Below are 18,529 nucleotides of genomic sequence, written 5' to 3'. Positions count from 1 at the left end.
AATATGTATAGGCCTATTTAAATTATGTTACAAAACCTAAAAACATTACCATCAGAATTTGGTACATGCATTTCTCTTTAAATGTAATGAAAACGTTTGTTTCTGTATCTTAGTTCGAGTTCAACAATGTGCAGGAGGACTATTACTTTTAAATGTATTCTATACCATGTCATGTACTTTTTAATTCATTGGAGACTGTTTTCATTATTACATTTAACACAATAATCAGCTTAACAGGAATTGTGAGAAGAAACTATTTAAATATGAAACTGAAAGGTGCTCCCTAGAAACAGAAAGACCTTCATTCTCTGCATCTCATAAATGTATTTTAAAGAAAACATACCATGTTTCTATACAGTATTTTCACCGCTGTCATGTTTCATAGGGTTTTAGTTTAGTCCATATGTTTCAACTGCAGCTGCTCAGAGTATGGGAAAAAAAAAGTCTGAAAAGTGAAATTCACTTGGACAGTAGAGAAGATATGGGGTGGATGACACACTTTTTACACTGGTATGGATTTCTCAGTTTAAGATCATTGCTGAAGATTCATTCCAGCATTGATGTGCTGGACACTTCGTGATGGTTTAGAGATGAAACTTCACAGCACTGCACACAAAGATCACTGTAACAGCACCAAATGCATGTCTTTGGGAGGAAACCGAAACACCCAGTGGAAACCCATGCAACGCCACACAGAACTCATTTTCTCACAGACCAATATGTTGAAAAGTGTTTCTACATGTCAATAATACCTTCCAAGGTTAAGACATGAGCATTCAAAGAGATTTGGCAAATTACATTTGATTCAAAACAGAAGCAATCCACACCATATCTCACTGACCTCACGACCCTTTTGTCTTGCAAAAATGGACAGAGAAAACATCTGTAAATTGCGACAGAAATAAATTGACCAGAAGGGGGTGATTAATTTGGAACAGCAGGAATAAATCAACACAACTGATAAAAACAGCACACTTCCTACCTGCAATCAACAGATACCACAGTTTCAACAGTCTGATCAAGAAACAAAGTTCTTTATTCAGTCACACGGGAAAAATAGGAAGAGCAACTCAGGTACAGTCCTGAAGGAAAGTATATTTCTTTCTCTTTTGGGACATTGATTTCTACTTTATAGACATCTTCATCCTTTCCTGGAGACAGCTTTTTGACAACACCCAGTAGCCATTAATCTTTTATGGTGATGTTGCAATAATCCTGGAAAGTCAGTGTAAATTTTGCCAGATAGGTCACAGGCTAAGATACAGGCACAAGTGAGTGCAAACAGTCCAGCTTGCTGGGTAAAACATGTATTGGGTAGATAGCCAGACCCAAGGATATCATCTAGGGTCTCAAAAAGAGCACGAGAGGAAGAACTATCAACAAACAAGACAAGGTCAGGGTTAGGGAGGGACTGATGAGATAAATCGTAGTTTCAGTGCCGTATCAACAGCAAGTTCACAGTCATGGGGTTTTACATGGATCAGACTCGGAAAGAGATAAGCTGGGTTTAGCAGAGGGGCAGTGTTAAATGGATAGGTTAAAGTCCATGAGCACAAGTTCACAGGCGGATGCACAAGGGGCAGTGAGATGTTGAACTAGTGAATGGAGAAGAATATTTTCAACTGCGTGGGGAAGCATCAAGGTAAGGGTGTGACCTAATACAAGGAACAATGACTGGTTAACCGCATAAATGGCTGCACCAACAGCACGGAGGCACAGTGGCACCAATGGGATCAAAGTTGATTCAGCTCAATTCAATTCACACACACACACACACACACACACACTGTCTGATACTGCTTGTCCCATACGGGGTCGCGGGGGAACCAGAGCCTACCCGGCAACACAGGGCGTAAGGCCGGAGGGGGAGGGGACACACCCAGGACGGGACACCAGTCCGTCACAAGGCACCCCAAGCGGGACTCGAACCCCAGACCCACTGGAGAGCAGGGCCTGGTCCAACCCACTGCGCCCCCTAATTCAATTCAATTTATTTTCTTATTGCGCTCTTCTCATGCAGTAACACAGTGATGTTATAATAAGCAACTGGCTGGTGTAATGTGTCATGCTTTTGAGTCAGCATTGATTGTGTAAAGTTCTTTATAGTGGCAGCAAAAAAAACTGTTTTTCTATAATTGCAAAAGCTAGCTAAGGAGGCAATGTAAGTACCTGTTTTAAGGAAACAAAAGATTGATTATACAACTGATTATAACAAAGATTGGTTATACATTGATTTACAAAACTAAAGATTGTAAATCAGTGTATAATCAAAGGAAGAAAGGTTACTGAAATCTGTTGAAAAAGTGGTTGAAACTGCAAATCATTTGCTAAAATCTGAGCACTAAATTTTGTGAACAGGCAAGTGGCAAATGCAAAATGTTAGATATTTTTGGGACACCCTGCAGTTTACAACATATCATTCACTGAATGAATGTACATTTTTTAAATGTGTTTTTAACAACTACGATTACATTAATTAATACGAATAAGCAATGAAAAAAACTCCCTTAAACAGGTCTAGTAACTCAAGTCTGGAAAGTCTGAAAACTTAAGATGGGATTCTTTGGTCAAGGCCTCAAATGCCTGAAACTTCTCAGACTCCTAAAACGCCTCAAACGCTTCAAAGGCCTCAAACCCCTGAAACTCCTCAGACTCCTCAGACGCCTCAAACGCCCCAGCAAGTGAACAGGCCTCCTCCCAGTCCTGTAGTAAATGGTGAGTGTCATGTACTGCTCTGAATAACCAGTGCTGCTGTTCCTATTTTCAATTACAGTTAAGGTTTTTTCATCAGTTGTATATATTGCTAGTGCCCTTTTTCTATTTTCTCTCAGAATCTGAAAAACTTCTTGATAAACCATGGAGGGACATTGAATGGACTGCAAAGTATGTGCTAATTTAATCTAAATGTTAAGTTTGTGTAAATTTTAGGACATTACTCTAATTGAATGCATGTTCCTGGCTAATTTTCCATTTTTGTTCCTTCTAGGAGAAAGGAAAAACTGTTAAGTGAAATCAAGAGGTACAAGCCCAGTGTCAGTTCAGTGAAACAGGCACAGGATTCTGCTGGTTGGACCTGATTGGTGCTGGAAAGTCCAGCTTTTTCAACTCCATCAATTCTGTCTTCCATGGGCATATTACCAGCCAAGCTGTGACAGGCACCACTTTAGAAAGCAGCGTGACCCTCAAGGTAGAAGGATTTTTTTGAGAAACCAAAAAGTGATTGCTCATTATTCCGAAATAATCATATTGTGTATATTATATATTATTATTTTGGTGAACTGAATTCACATACACGCAATTTGGTGAGCATTGTCTACGTTCATGTTTCTATTCGGTTTTTGCATATTTATCCAAAGTGACACACTACACAAAGTGTATCCAACAACACAGAGGGCTCAGATACAAACACAAGGATACTGAACCACACTACAGTAGAATAATAATATTACAAATTATATCAAATGTTCTGTTTCTAATGCTTTTCCAAATTGTGTTTAATCATCACTTGTGCTTCCAGTTTCGCACTTACCAGATTGAGGCAGGTCAAAGATGGTGAACCTCTGCCATTCATCCTGTGTGACACCATGGGACTAGAGAAGGGCCTAGCACAAGGGCTGAATATTGAAGACATTCCTAATATTCTGAATGGTCATATTGAAGACAGGTACCAGGTAAGGGTAGAGTGACTCAATAAGGACACAAGTATTTTGAACGGTGATCAAAAACAGAGGTACTTTAGCCCCTTCTGTTAATTTGAATATTTAAAAACTTAGTCCTAACGTCTTGACTGAAAGCCATTTTATTCACCATATCATGAGTAATCGTATTGCAAATCTGTAGCACCATTTGTTGAAATTTGACAGGTGAAGTATATTTCGTGTTCATTATTTTGTGCAGATCACTTTTGCACATCATATTTATATAACAACAGAGACAGTGACTAGCACAGTGGTAAGCATTATTCATAGCAGTGTAAGTTTTCAGTCTATATCCACCTATTCTCCAATCATGCTGTATACTGAGATCCAAAGCCTCTACTGGAATCACTGGGCACAAGGCAGAGGCGGGGTACACCCTGGATGGGGCACCACTCCATTCCTGGTAGCCACACACACACACACACACACACACACACACACACACACACACACACACACACACACACACACCCCGAGACAATTTAGCATCAACAATTCATCTGAACTGCATTCATTTGGACTGTGAGAAGAAAGTGGAGCACTTGGAGAAAACCCATGCAAATACAGAGAGAACATGCAGACTAGACACAAACGCAGACAGATATTAACCTACGCCAGAACAGCTCAGGTGCTGTGAGGCAGCAGCACTACTCACTGCACCACCATGAGGTTTACTGAAATTACAACTAACTTACATTTACATTTATTCATTTACCAGATGCTTTTCTCCAAAGCGACGTACATCTCAGAGAAATACAATTTGTGCATTACATTAGGAGAAAGGGGGGGTATCGGTGGTCGCATCGGGCTTGGCCGGGTTCCCCTCTCTGGCAGGTCTGGGGTTCAAGTCCTGCTTGGGTGCCTTCCTGGGTGTGTCCCTTCCCCCTCCAGCCCTGCGCCCTGTGCTCCTGGGTTAGGCTCCTGTTCACCGCGACCCTGCTTGGGACAAGCGGTTTCAGTCTGTGTGTGTGTGTGTGTGTCTCTGTGTGAGAGACATAGTTGCAGATATGTGATTCTTAAGTTAACTTAGTTTCTTTCCCACTATGTGCATCAATGTTCATCACACAAGTAGTTCATAAAACTCAGAATAAACAATTCCTGATCACCTTCCTACAGTTTTTTTGAAGATACACCAACAAGAATAGCAGCTGTGTAAAGGCTTATCTGGACATGATCAGTAAAGTTACGGTGCATGAACATTTACACCTTACATGATTTTAAGAGATTATGGGTGAAGTGAGTCTGGAAGAGGTGAGTTTTCAGACCCTTTTTAAATGTGGACAGAGTTTCAGCCAGTTCCAGTGAGAGGAGGAGGTCGTTCCAGCACAACTGAGTCAGAACCTCTGTGCTTTTACCTTTTATATGTAAGACCACCAAATGGGCAGATGTGGAAGAGCATAACATTCTGGTTGGGGTGTAGCTGATGATGAAGTCTTGTAGATAGCTGCGAGCAGTTCTGTTGATGCATTTGTAGGCAATAACCAGTGTCCTAAATTTGATCAAGCAGTTGGGCAGAGTCTGTGGTGAGGTAAGGAAGAATTCCTGCGGATGTTATGCAGATTGTATCTGTAGGTCCGGGTTGTGGCTTCGATGTGCTGAGAGAAAGATAGACTTGAGTCAGTCATCACTCCCAGACTCTTAGCTGAGGAAGCAGGCAAAATGAGTGAACTACCCAGTTTGATTGAGAGATTGTGACAGGAAGACAGGCCAGGTAGGAGGTGTAAGATCCCTGTTTTGGAGAGGTTGAGCTGGAGGTGGTGATTAGACAGAGATATTGATAGGCAGGCAGCAATGCGTGCAGAAATGTCTGATTCTCCAGGTGGAAAGGAGAGGAAGAGCTGGGTATCATCAGTAGTAGCTGTGATATTTAGGATCCATGGGAAGTTATGACAGGGCCGAGGGAGGAGGTGTAGATCGAGAAGAGCAGAGGACCCAGTACCGAGCCCTGTGGGACACCAGTTGAGAGAGGCAGAGGAGAAGATCGGGAGATCCACCAGCCCACTTGGTTGAGTCCTGCCTATCTGACAGATTATACCATCTTAGTGCCGTTCCTTTGATCCTAAGCTGACTAAGAGAGGAAAGTAGAAACTGGTGGTTGACAGTGTCGAACGCTGCAGACAGGCTAAGGAGGATGAGGACCGATGAGAGGGAGGCAGTTCTAGCCGACTGGATAGCATCAGACCCTGCCATGAGTGCTGTGATCAACTTTGAATTCAGACTGATATCCATCGAGGAGATGGTTCCGGCTGAGGAATTCAAATATTCGATTACAGGCCACCCATTAGAGTTTTAGACAAGAAGGAGAGGAGGGAGACTAGTCTGTAGTTTTGGACTGAGTTTGGATCAAGGGAGGGTTTCTTTAACAGAGTTGAAATAAAAGCAGTTTTGAAGGCAAATGGGAGCAGCCAGAGGAGAGCGAGGAGCTGATGATCTGATGATCTTAGAGATGAAGATGAAAAGTTGTGGGGAGAGGATCTGTGGGAGGTGAAACATGGTCAGCTAAAGTGATAAGATTGAAAAGAAGGATTCTGGTTGTTCAAGGGTTACCTGAGACCATCAGAGAAAGGCTAAAACACTAGAAAATAAGTCATACATTATCAAATTGGATATTTTTTCATCATGTTTATCTTTTATTTCCAGTAGATTGCTTTTGGTAAGTTTTGCAAAAAAAAAAAAAAGTCTAATTTAAATATGATTGTGCTATGAGCTTTTACTTGGCTATAACTGTACTGTGTGAGAAGTTCTTTGCAAGGTGGGGGTAGACTGTACTCTGTATTTGATTTATGACTTATTCCTTGTTAGTTCAATCCTGCATCACCTCTCAAAGACAGCAATTCAGCAACCCAGAGAAACTGGAAGACAAGACCCATTGTGTTGTATATGTTCTCGATGCATCCAAAATGGGACTCATTCCAGACGAACTGATTGACGTAATTCGTACAATTCGAAAGGAGGTCAATGAATTTGGTAAGTCAGCAAGATTATACAGAAAAGTAGGGACAGTGGTCAAGACTCTCCTCAAGTCCTGATATTGTGATATAAGAATTAGATTTTGACGGCATTTTGATTTGGTCTAATATACGACCAGTGTTTGCTTTATATTTAGAGCCTCAATGAACAGTCACCTGTTCACATAAAGTTCTGTAACACCTGCTTTAGTGGAAAAAGGAACTAAGAACTGAGCAATGAAAAACCTATGTTCTCTTCACTAAATTTTATGCTTTACTTTGTGAGATTGATTTGTACTGTGCTGTACAGGTGAAGTCATAATGAGGAAAGTGATTTTGTTAGGTGCAATGGGTCACCTGCCATATGTAAAAATAAGTCAAGTGTTACACTTATGCAACACTCCTGGTTACTCCTGGTTACTTCTAAGTGAAAAAATGCATGTTTCAGGTGTTCCTCAGGTGTTGCTTCTGACCAAAGTGGATCAAACATGTCCCCCAGTAGAGAAAGACATACAGAAAGTGTATCACAGTGAATACCTGCAAGGAAAGGTGAGATTTGCAATGTTATAGGATTTGTCATTTAACGACCTTTAAAAAAAAATGTGTTACAATTTATTCACCATTAAAGAAAAGTTTAAACAGTTGCAACCACCAATATGAAAGCGTTAAAGAAATTCTACTGAGTTTTAATGTAGAGCCTAGTAATTAATGTTCAGCAGAAATTTTGACTTAAAAAAGGGTACTACACTTTCAGGATAAAGTAAGACAACAGTGTACTGATTTTTGGACTCTTTCTCAGTGGTTTAATGAGCCTTAACAAGAGGCTTACTATCATGTTTTTGCTGTAAAAGTAAAAACAGCAAATGTTAATGTTAAACATGACTTTGTTGCTCAGACTTTAAGATGAGCATCTATGAGCACTGATTGATCTCTAGTAATATGTTTCTGAAACCACAAGTTACTAGTCATAATCAACTAAAATTAGTAAACTCAAACTAAAATGACGTACAGATACCAGGGAATTAGATGTGCAGCAAATTTTGACACCTCTGGACTTAAAGCCCATAGTAGTAATATACTGACCGCTCTGTGATCACCAAACAATTTTCAAAAACTGATTTTGATATGGAGGGAGCGTGGTAGTCCGACAGGCTCTGGGGGTTCGAGTCCTGCTTGGGGTGCCTTGCGACAGATTGGCATCCCGTCCTGGGTGTGTCCCCTCTCCCTTCAGCCTTACGGCCTGTGTTGCCGGGTTAGGCTCCGGCTCGCCTCGAGACAAGTAGTTTTAGATAGTGGTTATGTGATTTTGATATAGATATTTAACATAGACTGTATCCTTCAGACACTAAATTCATTGTATTTATTAACCAAAGAACTTCACCTTTGCTCCTCACCTCAGATCAAGGAAGCAAGTGCTCGTCTTGGCATGCCACTGCATTCTGTGTTTCCAGTGAAAAACTACATCCGCGAGGTGGAACTTCAGCAAAATGATGACATCTTGCTACTCAGCGCTCTTCAGAAAATACTTTATTTTGCTGATGACTACATGAGGGACATGAATGACAAAAGTGAGTGTTCTTTCTGGGGGTGCGGTGGCGCAGTGGGTTGGACCGGGTCCTACTCTCCAGTGGGTCTGGGTTCGAGTCCCGCTTGGGGTGCCTTGCGGCTGACTGGCGTCCCGTCCTGGGTGTGTCCTCCTCCCCCTCCAGCCTTACACCCTGTGTTGCTGGGTTAGGCCCGGTTCCCCTGTGACCCTGTATGGGATAAGCGGTTCGAAAGTGTGTGTGAGTGTTCTTTTAACTTTGTGTGCATATTTTCCAAATCGTTATTTTACAGTGTATATTTAGTGTAGAAACTGTGCATTTATTAATTTATCAGCAATTTTTGAAGTTTCTCGGCTAAACAGGATGTCTATCCATCCATCCATCTTCCTCCGCTTATCCGGGGCCGGGTCGCTGGGGCAGCAGTCTGAGCAGAGTCCCCCAGACTTCCCTCTCCTCGCACACCTCCTCTAGTTCCTCTGGGGAAACCCCAAGGCGTTCCCAGGCGAGCTGGGAGACATAGTCTATCCAACGTGTCCTTGGGTCTGCCCCGAGGTCTCCTCCCAGTGGGACATGCCCTGAACACCTCACCAGGGAGGCGTCCAGGAGGCATCCGGAACAGATGCCCGAGCCAGCCTCAACTGGCTCCTGTCGATGCGGAGGAGCAGCGGCTCTACTCCGAGCTCCTCCCGGGTGACTGAGCTCCTCACCCTCTCCCTAAGGGTGTGCCCAGCCACTCTGTGGAGGAAACTCATTTTTGCCGCTTGTATCCGCGATCCTCATTCTTTCGGTCATGATCCAGAGTTCATGACCATAGGTGAGGGTAGGAACGTAGATCGACTGGTAAATTGAGAGCTTTGCCTTACGACTCAGCTCTTTCTTCACCACAACAGACCGGTACAATGACCGCATTACTGCAGACACCGCACCGATTCCGTCCGTCAACCTGCCGCTCCATTTTTCCCTCACTCGTGAACAAGACCCCAAGATACTTAAACTCCTCCACTTGAGGGAGCAACTCCCCCCTGACCCGGAGGGGGCAATCCACCTTTTTCCGACTGAGAACCATGGCCTCGGATTTGGAAGTGCTGATTCTCATCCCTGCCGCTTCGCATTTTGCTGCAAACCTCTCCAGTGCACGCCGTAAGTCTTGATTTGATGAAGCCAACAGGACACATCGTCCACAAAAAGCAGAGACGAGATCCTGCGGCCACCAAAACATACACCCTCCATTCCCTAGCTGTGCCTAGAAATTCTGTCCATGAAAATATGAACAGAATCGGTGACAAAGGGCAGCCCTGGCGGAGTCCAACATGCACCGGGAACAGGTCTGACTTGCTGCCGGCAATGCGAACCAAGCTCCTGCTCCGGTCATACAGAGAACGAACAGCCCGTAGCAACGAGCCCTGAACCCCATAATCCCGAAGCACCCCCCACAGGATTCCACGAGGGACAACGGTCGGATGCCTTCCTCCAGGTCCACAAAACACATATGGACTGGTTGGGCAAACTCCCGGAACCCTCCAACACCCTAGTGAGGGCATAGAGCTGGTCTAGTGTTTCACAGCCAGGGAAAAAACCACATTGCTCCTCCTGAATCCGAGGTTCGACTATCGGTCGAATTCTCCTCTCCAGTACCCCGGCATAGACTTTCCCAGGGAGGCTGAGGAGTGTGATCCCCCTATAGCTGGAACACACTCTCCGGTCCCCTTTCTTAAAAAGAGGGATCACCACCCCGGTCTGCCAGTCCAGAGGCACCGTTCCTGAACTCTACGCAATGCTGCAGAGGCATGTCAGCCAAGACAGCCCCACAACATCCAGAGACCTGAGAAACTCGGGGTGGATCTCATCCACCCCCGGAGCCTTGCCACTGAGGAGTTTTTTGACTACCTTAGCAACTTCAGCCAGGGTAATGGACAGTCCCCCTCCGAGTCCCCAGTCTCAGCTTCCTCCACGGAAGGCGTGTCAGAGGATTGAGGAGATCTTCAAAGTACTCCTTCCACCGCCCGACGACATCCTCAGTTGAGGTCAGCAGCGCACCACTTCCACTGTAAACAGTGTTGGTGGAACACTGCTTCCCCCTTCTGAGTCACTGGACGGTTTGCCAGAATCTCTTTGAGGCCGACCGGAAGTCTTCCTCCATGGCCTCGCCGAACTCCTCCCAGGCCCGAGTTTTTTGCCGCGGTGACTGCCAGAGCCGTGTTCCGTTTGGCCCGCCGGTACCCGTCAGCTGCCTCAGGAGTCCCATGAGCCAGCCAGGCCCGATAGAACTCCTTCTTCAGCTTGACGGCATCCCTTACCTCCGGTGTCCACCACCGTGTTCGAGGATTGCCGCCGCGAAAGGCGCCGGAGACTTTATGGCCGCAGCTCTGGACTGCCGCCCCGACAATGGAGGTGTGGAACATAGTCCATTCGGGCTCAATGTCCCAGTCTCCCTCGGGACCTGGTTGAAGCTCTGTCGGAGGTGGGAGTTGAAAACCTCTCTGACAGGGGCCTCTGCCAAACGTTCCCAACAAACCCTCACTATGCGTTTTGGCCTGCCAGGTCTATCCAGCTTTTTCCCCCGCCATCGAATCCAACTCACCACCAGGTAGTGATCAGTTGACAGCTCAGCCCCTCTCTTCACCCGAGTGTCCAAGACATATGGCCGAAGATCAGAAGAAATGACTACAAAGTCGATCATCGACCTCCGACCTGGGGTGTCCTGGTGCCACGTGCACTGATGGCACCCTTATGCATGAACATGGTGGTTGTTATGGACAAACTGTGCCTAGCACAGAAATCCAATAACAACTCACCACTCGGGTTCAGATCAGGGAGGCCATTCCTCCCATCACGCCCCTCCAGGTGTCACTGTCGCTGCCGCATCGTGGGCGTTAAAGTCCCCCGGTAGAACGACAGAGTCCCCAGTGGGAGCGCTTTCCAGCACGCCCCCCCAGGGACTCTAAAAAGGCCAGGTACTCTGCACTGCCGTTAGGCGCATAGCACAAACGACAGTGAGAGACCGTTCCCTGACCCAAGGCGCAGGGAGACAACCCTCTCGTTCACCCGGGGTAGACTCCAACACGTGGCGCTGGAACTGGGGGGCTATTAACAAGCCCACACCGCCCGCCGTCTCTCACCCTGGGCAATGCCAGAATAGTGGAGAGTCCACCCCTGATCGAGAAGAGTGGTTCCAGAACCCAAGCTGTGAGTGGAAGTGAGCCCGACTATATCTAGGCGGTATCTCTCAACCTCCTGCACCAGCTCAGGCTCCTTCCCTGCCAGTGAGGTGATATTCCAAGTCCCAAAAACCAGAGTTGGCGCCCGAGGTTTGGGTCGGCCGGGCACTCGGCCCTGACCACCGCCCAAATCACAATGCACTGGCCCCTACGGTCTCTCCGGCAGGTGGTGAGCCCACCGAGGGCGGCTCCACGTCATGGCTTCGGGCTGAGCCCGGCCAGGGCCCCGTGGGCATAGACCTGGCCACCAGGTGCTCGCATGTGAGCCCCCCCAAGGCCTGGCTCCAGGGTGGGGCCCCGGTGGCTCCCATACCGGGCGGGGTAAACGAAAACCTTGATTTAATAGTCATCATAAGGGGCTTTTGAACCGCACTTTGTCTCGTCTGTCATCCAGGACCTGTTTGCCATGGGAGACCCTACCAGCGGCATATAGCCCCAGGCAACATAGCTCCTGAGATCATTCAGGCACTCAAACCCCTCTACCACGTTAAGGTGGCGTTCAAGGAGGGGTAATCAGGATGTAACTAATTAATGTTGAAGATGGAATGAATTACAGTTTAATGACTGTAAATGCAATTCCTCAACCCCAAGTCATGCAGACCACAAAACCTAGTTTTGTTACCTGAAAACAGTTCTTTTTGTTTTTTTGTTTATCTGCTGAGCAATGTACTTAGATGTTGAAAAAGAATTACTGATTCAAGAATATTATGTTCAAGTAATGAGAATGCATGCACTGTTTTATGGAATTTGCCTGAAAGTTTGTTAAATGTACTGAATTTTTTGATAACTGCTGAAGCAAAAACTGTAATCTTGATTATTTTCAGCAGAATAAAATGTGAGGTATTGCTTGCAAATGAAAAAGTAACAGTTAAGCTGGGTGCACTAAGTAGCAGCATGGTGTTTAGAGCAGTTACCTTACTATCAAAAGACCTGGGTTTGAATCCCTGCTCTCGCTATAGTACCCTTGATAAAAGTGCTTGCCCCGGATTGCTCCGGTAAAATGACCCAGGTGCATAAATGGGGTAAATCATCGAAGTCTCTTACTGTAGAAAACGTACAAATTAAGTGACAGAAAAGCGTCAACTAAATTAATAATTGTTCTTCCACCAGATTTATTTATTCTCATCCTGGGACATTCTGATTGCTGTAGCCACTGCCACCTGTACTGCCTATGCAAATTTTATAAACTGGTCTGAGGTTCAAACTGTTACAGTTACTCAATCAGTGCCTTACAGTTTGAGACAGATCACTCTGGTTTCAACTTAAGAATTAACTGTGACTTATCTTATTTTTGTTCTATTTTGTTGTTTTTTTTCTCAGAACTTATAGGACGTCTTGAAGAACCATGGAGGAAAATTGTGTGGAAATCAGAGTACGTGTTATACAATTGCATACCATACAGTAAAAAACCTCTGCAGCCACTTATGAAACAAATAACTTTCTAATAGACTATATTATTCAGTCCAATAGCACATTTCGTATTCAAACCTGATCCTCTGAGCCTTTACAGAAACTTAAATGACTTAAATCATTGTGAAACACCAGCTTCTTTCAGGGAGCAGAACCTGTTGCATATGGGTTATTTATTTTGTTTATTTCATGTTCCTGTTTTTGTTCCTTCTAGGAAAAGAATGAGCTGATAAATGAAATCAAGAGGTACATACCCAGTATCATTCAGTGAGTCAGGGCACGGATTCTGCTGGTTGGTCCTGTTGGTGCTGGAAAGTCCAGCTTCTTCACTCCATCAGCTCTGTCTTCCATGGTTATGTTACCAGTCAAGCCATCTCAGGCAATTCTGGTGATGGTGTGACAACCCAGGTACTTCGGATCTTTCAAAAGCAAACACATGAAAGCAAACTCACAAAGTACTCATATTTGACTGCATTAAAACTTGTAAGATATTTTTTTACTGAACTGTGTCTATAGCCATGTCTATCATGTAGTCTTCACCAACCCAGTACTTATATGCTCACTTTATATTGAAACATTCGGAGTAATTACTACTTCAAATAATTTTGAAACATTACCTTTGCTTCCAGCTTCTTCTTTCAGGATTAAAGCAGGCGAGGATGGCAAGCCACTCTCATTCATTGTGTGCGACACCATGGGGTTGAAAGCGCTCCAGTGAAGGAGTGCATGTATGAAGACATGTTGGCAACATCTGAAGGGGCATGTTCCTGACCGGTAGCAGGTATGAATAATGCATTTAATATGAAGATGATTAGCTTTAAGTGTAACCTAAAACTCAGAACATTCTAAGCACTGAAAATTGAACAAGGAAATTTAATGCATTGTTTTTATTTGAACATTTAAAAGTTTTGCTCAAACAGTGTTTTTTGCATCATGAATGCTCATATTAGGAGAACTTGTACTAACACATTTAATTTGTAATTAAAAAATTTGCATAATAAGGTTTTTAACACACATTTATAGGAAATTCCTTACGAGGCCATAAATTTCAATTCAAAATATGAGCCTTAGTGATTTTGAGCACCACACAAGTTGAAGCAGTCTCTCCTTCATGCTTAGCATGGTTTCTCACATGCACCTCAGTTTTTCTCATACCTATGTGGGCAATTGCAAATGTCTCTGAGAAATCTTCTGTCCTGTTTTTTACGCTTTGAGATTCCTTCATGCTGTAAAATGATCATCTCTCATAAATCCTACAGCAAAATTTAAAAATGGAAGTGCTAGGAAATGTGGGAAATGCCAAAGAAAACCCTTACCTATCAATATAAAACTTCAAGTGGAAAAAATAATTGTCTTGAAAGAAAATATCAGTATGAATCAAACTGTTATACTTTGATTGGCTCAGCAAAATGAGGTACACAGCCTTAGGAGTTATTACAATTATTACAAGAATTGTTCTAATAATAAATAATCTTTATTTTACATCTTGAAAGCTGTGTTTCAAAGTGCTTTACAATAATTTTCAAAAATATAAAGGGTACAACTCTACAGCAAAGAAATGTATAATAAATATTAGCATTTAACATTTAAAACAAAAGAATAACAGAATCAATTCATCTTTTATTTTTAATCACTTGTACTCATACAATGCAGGATCTCAGGTGGTTCAGAGTCTATCCTGGAAGCAGAAGCTGTGATGTTGTTCACTCTTATTTGAACAGTTATTTTACTCTGTAAACAGTAGTTTGGTGTGTGAACATAACTACAGCTTGTCCTGCTAATGGTGCAGTTATATTTATTACAGTATATAGAACTACACAAATCACAGCCTTCATTCTCTTGCTTTCTACTTCCCTATCTTTTCTCATTCTCTATATCTTGCACTCTCTGGTAACCATACTATATCCCCTCTTTTCTTTTTTTTTTTTTTAAATAAAATCTGTGACTATCATACAACTGTATTTATTCCATAGCAAGTCACAGGAAAGTATAAGCTGTAAAAAAGAAATGAATGATATGGAAATGGAAATCTTTCCATTCTGACATCGAAACATGAAAATATATACATAACGGCTCAAATGTTAGTTGTGTCTGTTTAAATTACTTGCAAATATTACCTCATTTCTATTGGTCTAAGTAACTTTCTGCACAGAAACAAAATAAGGCAGTTTGATTTTTGGAAAGCCATGCAGGTCCTTTATTTTATAAGTGTCTTTACAACAAGCAGTTTTCTTGATAACCCTGCCATTTCTGGTTGTGATTTCACTTTTGGATAAAACTTTTCTGGCTTTCCTGTGGAGGTACTCTCCACCGTCTGAGGAAGTTGCACTTTCTGTTGATTGGAAAGTTAATTGTTGTCAGTATATTTTATTCGTATACAGTGTCACATCATTTGTGTCTTATTGATGGGACATCCAGATCAAAGTGCCTCAAAGTAGGTAACACAATGAAGTGAAACAGTTTGTACATAAACATAGAACTTTTTTTGCAAGACGTCTGCTTAATTGTAACTCCATGTCCACTTTGTTGAACAGTTCTAATCACTTTCTGTACCTGTCAGCATTTTTAATCTCTTGGCCATTTATTTCAACAGTTTCTTTACCTTCAGGATCAATGGAGAAGACAAATTCACCTGAGATGAAGAAGATTTTTTAACTGTGCTCATTGGTTTTTCCAGTCATATTTCCAGTCATAGTTTATTTCCTCTTGTCCATACAAATGAACAATAAACCATTATTTCACTTACTCTATGTAATATGAAAGGGCTCAGAAGAGCCATTATTTTTCCTGTATAATTCTTTGTGTCGCTCTCAGTGATTCATTCCTTTTTCCCTCCTCTATCTTTAGCTGAAAACAGCATCACCCTTGAAAGAAGACGACCCTCAGTTCGACAAATCAGTGAAACTGCAAAACAAGATCCACTGTGTAGTATATGTGATAGATGCCTCTAAAGTCACAGACATGCCTGAGCAGCTGATGAAAAAAATTGATGCTATTCGACAGAATGCCAATGAGATTGGTAAGTTGGGAACAATTATTGTGAGAAGTGAGGGCTGTTCCATATAAATTTTTAATTTCTGACACCGAACCTGTGTTTTAACAGTTTACGTCACCATTTCAAATACATAATATTTGGGTGGCAGGTTCGCCCATAGTGTGTGAGTGATAGAGAGAGAGTGTGTGTGTTCCACTGATATATGGATGAGTGACCCATTGTAAGTAGTGTACAGTACTAGCACTCTAAGTCACCTAGGTGTGTGCGCTGATAACATGACATACAGTTTGCAGGAAGTTGCTGGAGGAAGGCATCTGCTCAGTGAATAAATGTGAATAATAGCCTTTATAAGATAAATTTCATGGCCAAATGTCTGAAGATAACAAATAATTTAAAAGTATTTCTTTTGAGAAATGCCAAATGTTTTATAAAAAGTGGGTTTTCATTTCTGTTATTTGGAATTAAAAAAGGGTGCTTGTTTTACTTTTCGTAAGGAATAAATAGGCAAATTTTCCCACAAATAAAGTTTTGAAACACATGATACTAAAAAGAAACATAGGTTTCTTAATTTATTTAAGGCCTGAATTCGTTTTGGGGAGTGTATACAGTCCTTCACAGGTGTAAGGCAGTATTAGGAAATTGTTGGGAATAGTTCTAAAATGAATTTAAGCAAATAAGAACTCTGGTAGTTGATTTTTATGTGTGACAAATTACATGATTTCAGGAGTCCCCCAGCTACTGATCCTGACCAAAGTGGATGAAGCATGTATTTATGTGGAGAAGGACATACAGGACGTGTATCGCAGTCCATATATAAAAAAGAAGGTGAGAGTTACTATTTTAGAGGACTGGTTATTGTATTCTGAACTTTGTAAAATATATTGGCTGTGTTATAATTACAGTATATTTTTGCAACAACATCTGCTAATGTTGCAAAGATTTTGAAGCCTTGTACACACACACACACACACACACACACACACACTTTCTGAACTGCTTGACCCATATGGGGTTGAGGGGAGCCGGAGCCCAACCCAGCAACACAGGGCGCAAGGGACCCACCAGAGAGCAGGACTCCTCAGTTGGGGTTCCACTGGAGTGTGAGGGAAATGTTCAGCTGTAAGTTAGTCATCCTTAGTGGTAATATTTTTGTTTGTGCTGTTGATTTTCACACGCCCTATTATGTCACTGATAACTCTTTTACTTGATTGCTGAACTTGGTTTTGAATCGTAAACAAAAACTTTCTGACAAATGTAGCACATTCAAAGTCACTCACACAAACCTGTGCTTCTTTACTGGGAGACAGCATCTGATATTAAAGGAGCCAAAACACGTAGCGACTTTATATTCCAGCTGCGTTGCAACATGGTGACAAACCACTCATGGATTCAAGGATATCATTCTACTGCTAGGTAGGACCCCCCTGCCTTTGTCCTCAGAACAGCCTAATTCTTAATTGCATGGATTCAACAAGGTCCTGGAAAAATTCTTTAGAGATTCTGATCCACGTTGAGAGGATTGTATTCCGTTATTGTGACACATTTGTTAGTACGTTCATGCTGCAAATCTCCTGTTCTACCACATTTCAAAGATGCTCTGCTGTATTCAGATCTGGGTGCTGGGGAGGCCACTGAACGAACTGAATTTATTGTCATGTTCATGGAAATGTTATTTATACATACATAAGTTATTTATATTTCTCATATATACATCATGTAATTCTTTTGGTGCTTAAAATTTAAGATTCAGTATATCACGTTCCTGTGATTTTCACAACATGCACACCTCAGCGAACTTCACAATAACAACTGTTAGCCCTTGGCCAAAGAATGTTGGGACACACCAAGTTTAGAGAGTTCAATTGATCTTCTCTGGTTTAGAGAGCTTGTTTGAACTTTGGAACAACAATCTGTTCCGAAAATGTTAAGACTGTAACTGATTTTAAAGTAGATTAAAAATTAAACTTGATTTTTGATTTATTTCATACTTGCAACAGTGTACTCCTCAGGCAATTAAAATCATTTTACTGGTGATTATAGAAGTATTTACACAAGACCTTCACCTTTTCTCAGATCCACGAGGTGAGTGATCGACTGGCCATACCAGTGTCTTGTATATTTCCAGTGAAGAACTACAACCATGAGACTGACCTGGAGGAGAACTGTGACATCTTGCTGCTGAGCACTCTTCAGCAAATTCTCCGTTTTGCAAACAGTTACTTTGACAACATCGACGACTGAAAAAATGATTTGGATATTAAGCATAGTATTTAATTCTAAAGCATCATTTTCACACTGAACCAAAGCTGATTTTATTCTGTTTTGGTTTTTTGTCTGCTAAAAAATGTAAACAATAATTTGCTGATGTTCTTACTATCTTGCAACACAAGTAAAATAATAACACATACAAAACATGAAAAAAAATTAGGAAGTATGAATAATATAAAAGTAAATATACTCCATCGCAAGTGTCAAAAAAATATACATGGTACTGCACTCCATTATGAGTAGTCTAATGTGATTCATTGAAAATACCTTGTAATAATGGTGAGTAGCTATATACAATTATTTAACCATTTATACAGCTGGGTAATTTTTTTTTCTGAAACAATTCAGTGTGGAAGACAAATTCCTGTTCTGGTGCAAGACTATGTTGATTATGGGAACTGATGTCAGAAGGGGATGCTATAACTGCTACTTAGGCTGCTTAGATGCA

The 18,529-nt window shown here is 42.2% G+C and overlaps 1 pseudogene; it reads left to right on the top strand.

Annotated features, from left to right (window-relative positions):
* The first annotated feature begins 2,579 nt into the window (after positions 1-2,579).
* Positions 2,580-18,054, top strand: LOC114911270 (interferon-induced protein 44-like; annotated as a pseudogene).
* The last annotated feature ends 475 nt before the right edge of the window (positions 18,055-18,529 follow it).

The sequence above is a fragment of the Scleropages formosus genome, chromosome 9 (genome assembly GCF_900964775.1).
Source record: "Scleropages formosus chromosome 9, fSclFor1.1, whole genome shotgun sequence".
NCBI classification, from domain to species: domain Eukaryota; kingdom Metazoa; phylum Chordata; class Actinopteri; order Osteoglossiformes; family Osteoglossidae; genus Scleropages; species Scleropages formosus.
This window is presented reverse-complemented; position numbering and strand designations above follow the sequence as displayed.